Genomic DNA, 10,159 nt, shown 5'->3' with positions numbered 1-10,159 from the left:
AGACTGACCTACAGCTAATGTGACACTTAGTGGATTCACTGCTGACGTAAAAAGTTAACCTCCCAACTACCTCTTGCCGTTCCCACTGACTCCCAGGGATACTGTACAAAAGTGCGGGTGGGGGTGCTTTTTTTTTTTACCCTAAAATGTTTAGTATTAGTAGTAAAAGTATTCATACGCGCACTTCTGTTAGGGGATCTGCAAACATTTGTGTTTGGGATCAGTTAGCTTAAAGGGGTAGTTCGCATTCGAATTCACTTTTATTTTTAATGGTTTTTCAGTTATTTAGCTTTTTGTTCAGCAGCTCTCCATTTGGTATTTCAGCAGCTATCTGGTTGCTAGGGTCTTATTTACCCTAGCAACCAGGTAGTGATTTAAACAAGAGATGGGAATATGAATAGTTAAGGGGCCTACTTGGAAAAATAAGTAATACAAAATTATAATAATAATAAAATTGTAGCCTCGCAGAGCAATATTTTTGGCCCCCATTTGAAATCTGTATAGAGGCAGAACAGAGGCAAATTATTCAAAAAAATTAATTAGGAAGACCAATTGCAAAGTTGCTAGGAATAGGCCATTTTATAACATACTAAAGGTTAACTTAAAAGTGAACCACCCCTTTAGATGTGTTTATGTTAGTTTTATAGCAAGAAAGGCAGTGGGTACTGACTCCCCATTATATACAGTGAGACGCAGTCCGTATTTACAAACCCAGCACATTATATACAGTGAGGAGCAGTGGGTACAGATGGCAGATATTCAGGCCCTGGCACTATAACACTGGCACTGATACACAACATTGGCCCCACTGTAACTTACTATAAATGAACAAAACAATGACAAAAAAAAAAAAAAATAGTGCAAAAAACAACAACACATATATAAACACACAATGAGCTTTTTCAGAGGGAAAGAGTTAACTTACCCTCCATGTGTTAGGGTAGGGGAGAGATTATAAATTAAACAATTTAATGTCAGCTAGTGATTCTTTAGAACTGTATAGTACCTGTGGGATGAAAACTGCAGCAAAAGTTGAGAGTTGGTTCTCAGGTAAAGTTACAGCTGCAGATTCATCTTTTCAGTCTTTATTTCTATTTCCAGTTTGCAAAATCTCCCGATCCCTGTGTGCATCTGTGCTCTGATTGGTCAATTTTACTGTCTGTCAAGGAAGCTGTGCTCTGATTGGTGAATCCAGAAGAAGAAAGATCCAATCGGAGCACAGCAAAAACGGGCTTGAGGGGAAAGTGCAGAAACGGAGTAAGATTTTTGTTTTTTTTGCTACTTTTCCAGGGGGGGGCAAGTGCCCCCTCTTGCCCCCTTCTGTGGACGCCCATGTACTTTATACAGTTTTAATGTAGCGCAGTAAGCAGAATAAATCAATTTGTAATTAAAACTCCAAAATAATCATTTTGGAGTGAACATATATTTACTTATTTTACTACATCAGTGGTAGGAAAGGGTTAATAAGGGAAAGATAATTTGACTACATTGTAAATCACAATATTATGAATTTGTGCCAGCAATGATTTAATGTAAAATGAATCTGTCCAGACTAATATTATTGCCTACATGAGGAATTGAACAGGAGTCTAGACTTTGGGATGGCAGTGGATGTGATTTACTTCAACTGTACTAAAGTATTTGATACAGCTCCACACATAAAGCTACTGATTAAATAGAGGAATATTGGCCTAGAACATAATATTTGTAATTGGATAGAGAACTGGCTGAAGGATAGATTACACAGAGTGGGGGGAAATGGAACAGTTTCTAATTGGACCAGTGTGGTTAGTGGGTACCGCAGGGGTCAGTCCTTGGTCCTTTGCTGTTTAACTTGTTTATTAATGCCCTGGGGGGGGGCATAGACAGTACTGTTTCTATTTTTGCTGATGATACTAAATTGTGCAAAACTATAAGTTCCATGCAGGATGTGCCGCTTTGCAGTGAGATTGGATGGAATTAGGGAATTGGCAGCAAATAGTCAATTGAGTTTCAGTGTTGGTAAATGCAAGGCCATACACTTTGGTAAACATAAACACTGACTTCTGCTATACCTAAAGGATAATTGGCATAGATAAACTATGCACTAAATCTATAACTAATGATACATCTGTTCCCCAAAAAATGTATGGTTACTACTTTTGTTTTAAGGATATAAATGGTATAATAGTGAGTTTATTTACTTGACATTTGTTCCTGCTGCAATCAAGTCAGTAATGTTCAATAAAAGTTGGATATTGCAAACACTTTACATTAGAGGGGATATAGGCAGATGGGGGGATGTTCTTTTTTCCCATAAAAATAATCAGCGCACCAGAGGTCACCCCTTTAGATTAGAGGAACGGAGCTTCCATTTGAAGCAGCGTAGGGGGTTCCTCACGGTGAGGGCAGTGAGGGGGTTGGGGAATGCCCTGCCGGGGGATGTTGGGTAGGGGGTTCCTCACGGTGAGGGCAGTGAGGGGGTTGGGGAATGCCCTGCCGGGGGATGTTGGGTAGGGGGTTCCTCACGGTGAGGGCAGTGAGGGGGTTGGGGAATGCCCTGCCGGGGGATGTTGGGTAGGGGGTTCCTCATGGTGAGGGCAGTGAGGGGGTTGGGGAATGCCCTGCCGGGGGATGTTGGGTAGGGGGTTCCTCACGGTGAGGGCAGTGAGGGGGTTGGGGAATGCCCTGCCGGGGGGTGTTGGGTAGGGGGTTCCTCACGGTGAGGGCAGTGAGGGGGTTGGGGAATGCCCTGCCGGGGGATGTTGGGTAGGGGGTTCCTCACGGTGAGGGCAGTGAGGGGGTTGGGGAATGCCCTGCCGGGGGATGTTGGGTAGGGGGTTCCTCACGGTGAGGGCAGTGAGGGGGTTGGGGAATGCCCTGCCGGGGGATGTTGGGTAGGGGGTTCCTCACGGTGAGGGCAGTGAGGGGGTTGGGGAATGCCCTGCCGGGGGATGTTGGGTAGGGGGTTCCTCACGGTGAGGGCAGTGAGGGGGTTGGGGAATGCCCTGCCGGGGGGTGTTGGGTAGGGGGTTCCTCACGGTGAGGGCAGTGAGGGGGTTGGGGAATGCCCTGCCGGGGGATGTTGGGTAGGGGGTTCCTCACGGTGAGGGCAGTGAGGGGGTTGGGGAATGCCCTGCCGGGGGGTGTTGGGTAGGGGGTTCCTCACGGTGAGGGCAGTGAGGGGGTTGGGGAATGCCCTGCCGGGGGATGTTGGGTAGGGGGTTCCTCACGGTGAGGGCAGTGAGGGGGTTGGGGAATGCCCTGCCGGGGGATGTTGGGTAGGGGGTTCCTCACGGTGAGGGCAGTGAGGGGGTTGGGGAATGCCCTGCCGGGGGGTGTTGGGTAGGGGGTTCCTCACGGTGAGGGCAGTGAGGGGGTTGGGGAATGCCCTGCCGGGGGATGTTGGGTAGGGGGTTCCTCACGGTGAGGGCAGTGAGGGGGTTGGGGAATGCCCTGCCGGGGGGTGTTGGGTAGGGGGTTCCTCACGGTGAGGGCAGTGAGGGGGTTGGGGAATGCCCTGCCGGGGGATGTTGGGTAGGGGGTTCCTCACAGTGAGGGCAGTGAGGGGGTTGGGGAATGCCCTGCCGGGGGATGTTGGGTAGGTGGTTCCTCACGGTGAGGGCAGTGAGGGGGTTGGGGAATGCCCTGCCGGGGGATGTTGGGTAGGGGGTTCCTCACGGTGAGGGCAATGAGGGGGTTGGGGAATGCCCTGCCGGGGGATGTTGGGTAGGGGGTTCCTCACGGTGAGGGCAGTGAGGGGGTTGGGGAATGCCCTGCCGGGGGATGTTGGGTAGGGGGTTCCTCACGGTGAGGGGGTTGGGGAATGCCCTGCCGGGGGATGTTGGGTAGGGGGTTCCTCACGATGAGGGCAGTGAGGTTGGGGAATGCCCCTAGAGATGGGGTAATGGCAGATTCTGTTAATGCCTATAAGAGGGGCCTGGATGAGTTCTTGATCAATCAGAATACCCAAGGCTATTGTGATACTAATATCTACAGTTAGTACTAGTGGTTGTATTTATAGTTTATGTATGTGAGTGTATAGATTGGTAGGTGGGGGTTAGGTGTGCTGGGTTTACTTGGATGGGTTGAACTTGATGGACAATGGTCTTTTTTCAACCCAATGTAACTATGTAACTATGTAACTATGTAACTATGTAACACTAACTCTTTCTGGAATTGGACTGATTTGGACTGATTTATTCAGAAATTTCCCCCAAACCCCCACTAGCCCCGCCCATCTGTTCCACTTCCTGCTGGCTGTATTCTCTGGATGAGCAGGGGGGGCGGCTGACCTGATAGGGAACAGTATTTGCAAATACTCCTTATAACTCCTACATCTCACATGCGCTGCTGTCTCAGGAGGGATGGATATGGAGCACTGAGTGTAGTCACATTTATTTACCATGGGAACAGATACGTTATCATATCTACAGATTTTCTATACAACCACATTGTTTTGATTCTTTTTAGATTATGTATTAAAATCTTAGGATAAAAGATTTGTTTTAATTAAATATAATATCAACTCAAACAACTTGCTAGTTTAGAGCTCCGGCATTACAGACAGCTGGTGGAGTTGCGCCTTGCCGTCGAGGAAATCAACAAGAACCCGTCCCTGTTACCCAACCTGACCCTGGGGTACCATATATACGACTCCTGTGGGGATCCGGTGGTCGCTGTGAGGAGCGTATTACAGATATTATCTGGTACCAGGGAGCCGGTTCCCAATTACTCCTGTGGAAGGAAAAGGAAGATTGTTGGTTTTATTGGGGATTTAACATCAGAAACCACTATAATCAGTGCCCAGATACTGAGTCTGTTTGGCTTTTCCCAGGTGAGAAGAACAAAGCGCAAGGTTCTAACTGGCTGCTGTTAGTAACTCATTTCAATAGATACATACTGTATATTACCTCATTATATAATTTAATAAACAGCTTTTAGAATATCTTTGTCTTAATAGGTAAGTTTACCTTAACATTAATCTTATATGGTGCAGATAGTGATGCACTGTGGCAAATTGTCATTTATATAAATTTGGTCCAGAACATCTTTATTTCCTGTTTTTCTATGGTTTTGCCCAATATGCCTTATAAGATGAGAGAAACCCCAATATGGAGCCTCTATGAATTGCCTCAAAGGGGGAAATGCCTTACCGACTCCAAGATTCTGCAAACTTAACAGCATGTCTTGTATGGTCTTGTCTATATGTACATATATATATATTTCCTTGCATCAAGCCTGACATCCCTGGGTGGGGGCAAAGCTAGTCAGCAATCAGCATGGGCAGTACTAAGTACTAAGTTCCGTAGCATAAAGCACCAAAAAGAATCAAAAGGTACCCTTACGAAAACAATACCTATAATAATATGTGCCATAAGAAATATTAAAATAGACTCCACAAAGAACTGAGGGTTAAAGGTCATTCTATTTCCTAGGGTCTCGTAATCTTTCTTAAGAGCAAAGAATCCGTCTGTTGTCTCCTGTCGCAAGTATTCCTAGTGCGAGGCTAAGAAAGTCACAAATAGTCTCAGAGGAAAAGCTCAATGGCGGTTTAAGTCTGGACTAAGGAGGAAGCAGAATTGAGATAGTCCGATTCATGGTATCCAAGGGGTTATATTTAGGCAAAAGGTTGACGAAACAGCAATGAACATAGTCAGAATTCAGGAGATCAAGCCAAAATAATAATTTAATTTAGACGCAGCCAGGAACTCACAGAGTAAGACCTATATACGGGCATTGAACCTGGGTCCTTGGCGTCTATTTATTTTGAATTGTAACGCCAAAGTGAAACATGATGACATCACATGGAAACAACATGCTAACGTGATATTGCAGCCATGGTTGCTGCCATCATGGCAAAAAAGTGGAGCGCTCCTGACAGTGCCCCTGCCCCCACAGTGACAAGGTTTCTGCGGAAACTGTCTGTATTTTATATTAGTAGTACCCTATAGATAAGACTGTAAATATTTAAACACTGAATTTTGGACAATGTATATTTCTTAGTATATAAACTGATATAGAAGACCATATTGTGTTGGATGGCCTCTGTAGCTAATACATGGAGGAAATGTCAAAGTGCAAATTTAAAAGAATTGACCTTAATTGCCAAGGGGGCTCTGGACAAGGTACAGTAGATGGGAGTACAGTGTTCAATAACAGCTGACTGGGAAGCCCCTACAATGCCTTCCACTTGGGAAAAAATACAACTTAGATACAGTACAACTTAACAGCTTTACTACATGATACCTGGTATTGGGATGGACACTGGTTTGGTAAACATTGTATATATATATAACAATACTGAACAATGTTTGCATAAATTGACTGGTTTCATTAGTTGCTTTTTGTAACCTTTTAGGCCAAAAGAAACATAAAAATGCAGCCAAAATCCTTTACCATGTTGGTGCGTAATGTCTCTTACAGTTAACACGGGGGTAAAAGAAAACTAAATTTGCGACCAAGTGGGCATGGGTGGACATGGTATGTGGTGTTTTCTATTGTGTTTTGCCTTGTGTTTGTCTCTGCACTCTAGCACCATCTAGAGGCAGGATTTAACACTCAAAAAATGATGTCTGGACATGGGGAGACAAAATGTGAAAACTTGCTGGGCTGAATCTGTTCATTGTACATTTACATATATTATATGTCTTTATTCATGCACAAAAATAAATAAAAACATTACCAAAAAAAAACTGTTAGTCAACATCCAAACCTTTAAATGCCAAAGATAGCAAAATGTAAAATGCATTGCAGTGAGAGTCTTTTATCCAGCAGGCAAGTAGTTAAAGATTAAAAGATTAAATTTTGTGTAATACAGATAGCACATCTCCTACTGGGAGAGGAGGTAGGGAATGAGAACTCTAAACTGAACTTTTAAATCCCACATAGTATTAAGAAGATTTAGTTTGTCTGTTTTATGTCTCTATCCCCCAGGTCATGCTATACAGTATCTAGTAGAATTAAGTCTAAAGCAACTGGACTTTTCTTGAGTTTTTTCTTGAAAACTTTTCACTACTTATCCGAGTGGCTTCTTCAGTTCAAATGACTGGTAGGGAATTCCCCGGTATTTAAACCCTTGATGGTAGTACAGTCACAGACATCCAATCACAATGGTTCCATTGAACTTGTTCAGTTAGGTGTTAGCTGAAACTGACAGGTGTAAGAAGGGAAGATCCAGTCACAACTGGGAGTGTGAACTGATGTGAAACCAACGAGGTAAGGATGTCAACGCGCCATTGTATGTAGGTGACAAGCGGTGTCACAGGCCCCCTCCTCTGTTCAGGGATGGTTTTTCCAGTCTGGCATAAATGGCTTCTTTCACACCTTTTTCAAACCATCTGTCTACTCAGTCCAAAAAATACACAATTCTGTCCCCAAAGGAGTGTCCCTTTTCCTTGAGAAGTAGATAGACTGCTGAGCCTTGTCCTGAGTGTAGTAATATGTTTGGGGACTGTGCATACAGTACATACCTGCAAGTGTATAATTTTAGTATCATTTAATTGTATGAATGTACATAGTGCACAAGATATCTGTATAGATTTAAACAGTGAGTCAGTCAGATGGTAATTAAGTTGCTTAAGTTGGGAAGCTTTGAAGTGCCTTTGTGTTGGTTCCCTTGGTATTTATTATAGGGGGGTGATCAACACCAAGATATCCCAGGAAGCCAACTGGAGGGTCTTTTGCATTTCAAAGTTGAATTGTGTGTACAGTTGTTTATGGTGAGACGGCTCCTTATGGGAACTACCCGACTGACTAACACAATAAGATTCTGATACCTGATTATCTTGTCAGCCAATCAGAACACATCCCTACTTTGGTCAGTGAGATTCTAAGAGTATAACTAAGGAAACTCTGATACACACATGGATGGACAGTAACGTAGAAACACACACAAAGATATAGAAGTTAGGTTAGGGAGAAGTCCTGAAGGCTGATCCCTATAGAACAGATCCTGTGGGCATATTTAAAGGAACTCTGTATCATTTGCTGTCTCTGGGCTGGATAATTGAAATAAATTAGCTTCATCTCTGGAAAAGAACCGTGGTTGTTTCTTTTTACCTGGCTGTGGTAAATATTGGAAAATCCAGTATATTTGTAATAATATACTACAGCTACACTATACACAACACTGAGGAGTTACCCCCCTATGTTGGGCCATTCTCTTACAGAGAGGTTGTTTTGTCTCCCCGATGTATAGGTCTGAGCGCTCTCACTACACTGGGGGGCATAGGCCATATTACTCATGGTCATGGGATGTCTTTTGGTGTTGGGTCTTTAGGGTGCTCCAACTTCTATCTCAGGGTGTTGCTGGGTTTGAAAAACACAGGTTTTATCAGTTCTTATTTTACTTCTATATGTACAGATCAGTTACGGAGCCTCAGACCCTTTGCTCAGTGACAGAGTCAGTTTTCCATACTTTTTCCGGACATTACAAGGTTTTCGTGGATCTGCACTCGCTATCAGTAAAATACTGAAACATTTTGGGTGGACGTGGGTTGGAATTATAAGAATACATGATAGCGATAGAGAAAATGAAGTCCATGTGCTGACAGATTATCTCTCCAGAGATGGAATTTGTGTTGAATTTACACACACGTTACATGCTTATATAGATGCACCTTCAAGAGACAAAGAAATTAACAGGATTAATAACATCGTTAAAAAATTCACTACTGATATAATTATACTTTGTGGAAAATTGAGCAATGACATTATGTTGGCATTATACAAACTCAACGTACAAATGCTGATTAATAAGACTTTCATTCTTTCACCTTCTGCATCAGTTATTGGTCACAATGTGAAGTCTATCGCGGCTACATTTGATGGCAGTTTGATGTTAACACAATATACTGTATATCCCAGAGAAACTCATGAATTAATAGAACTTATAAATGCCATCCATCCTTCTAAGGATCCCACAGATAAGTTACTTGAAGATATTTTGCTGCTAATATGTAACTGTCCATCAAAAGACCTATATAAGAATAAGCTTTATGGGCGTTTATACAAACAAAATTATTCAGAATGCGAAGACAAGAACATCACCGAATGTGTTTTGTTTGTGAAATCTCTTGTACTGGGGGCGCTGTCTCCCCACGTGCATCTGGCAGTCACTATCATGTCCCGGGCAGTTCATGAGATGCACCGTTCCCTCAGTGAGAAGGGTAGAAAGGCTCAGCGCTATCAATATCAGGTGAATTCTGACATTTATTTTAGCATTCTGTTTGTGTAGAAGTATCATTATAAAATATCTTCTTTTCAATTAGTTCAAAACGTTTACCAGTTCATTTGATATTAACCAGTTGCCTGCCACAGCTCTGTAAATGTTACTGCAGCTCCCCCCATGGGACAAAATGAAGAACAGACTTTTAAAACTTGGCAATTGAGCACAAATAGACATTTTTCACCATTTGCAATAGTGTATTTTCCAAATAAATTGTTTTTCTGGGGTCCTCTTACTCTTTGGGGATCTCTGTTCTTTATGGTATTTCCATTGTGGGCTCTCTACATGCGACATACATCTCTACATGAGACAAAAAAAAGGAGACAGTCTGAGAAAGAGAAAGGAAGTGAGAGATAGGTAAAAAGTTATGAAGAGACAGTCAGGCAGTGAGAGAGGAAATGAGAGGTATTTACAGAGGAATGAAGAGAGAAAAGACACCAGAAAAAATGAGGCAGAGGGTCTCAATGTTAGAAAAGCAATTTGTAAGAAAATACAATCCGCGAGTTGTTATGGCTACCTTACCCTGAGGGCTACCATAATCTGAGGGCTACTGTAAACAAATGTGGGTACTGTAGGTGTTATAATGTTATATGAAAATGTGATATGATAATCTAAATAACCTGTTTTAAAGGGGGTGTTCTTTTCGTTCACCAACACAGTGAGGGAGAGTCTTGTGTAACACATAATCTCTACTAGGGAATTGCTTACTCCTCAGTCTAAGCTGAAGTACAGGTCAGACCCTTTTCTACATAGTATTACATATTGAAAGATACACAGGAATGAAAAGAGACCCCCAATAGATAGAAAGGTTGAAACAGGTAAATTATATATATATAGAGAGAGAGAGAAAGAGTGAGAGAGTGAGAGAGTGAGAGAGAGTAAGAGAGAGAGAGACTGAGAGGGAGCATTAGGAAATAAGAAGTACAGGGAGATCAAACTATAGGAAAAGAG

Source organism: Xenopus tropicalis, chromosome 1, assembly GCF_000004195.4.
Source record: "Xenopus tropicalis strain Nigerian chromosome 1, UCB_Xtro_10.0, whole genome shotgun sequence".
In the NCBI taxonomy this organism is placed as follows: Eukaryota; Metazoa; Chordata; class Amphibia; order Anura; family Pipidae; genus Xenopus; species Xenopus tropicalis.
Note: the sequence above shows the minus strand (reverse complement) of the source record.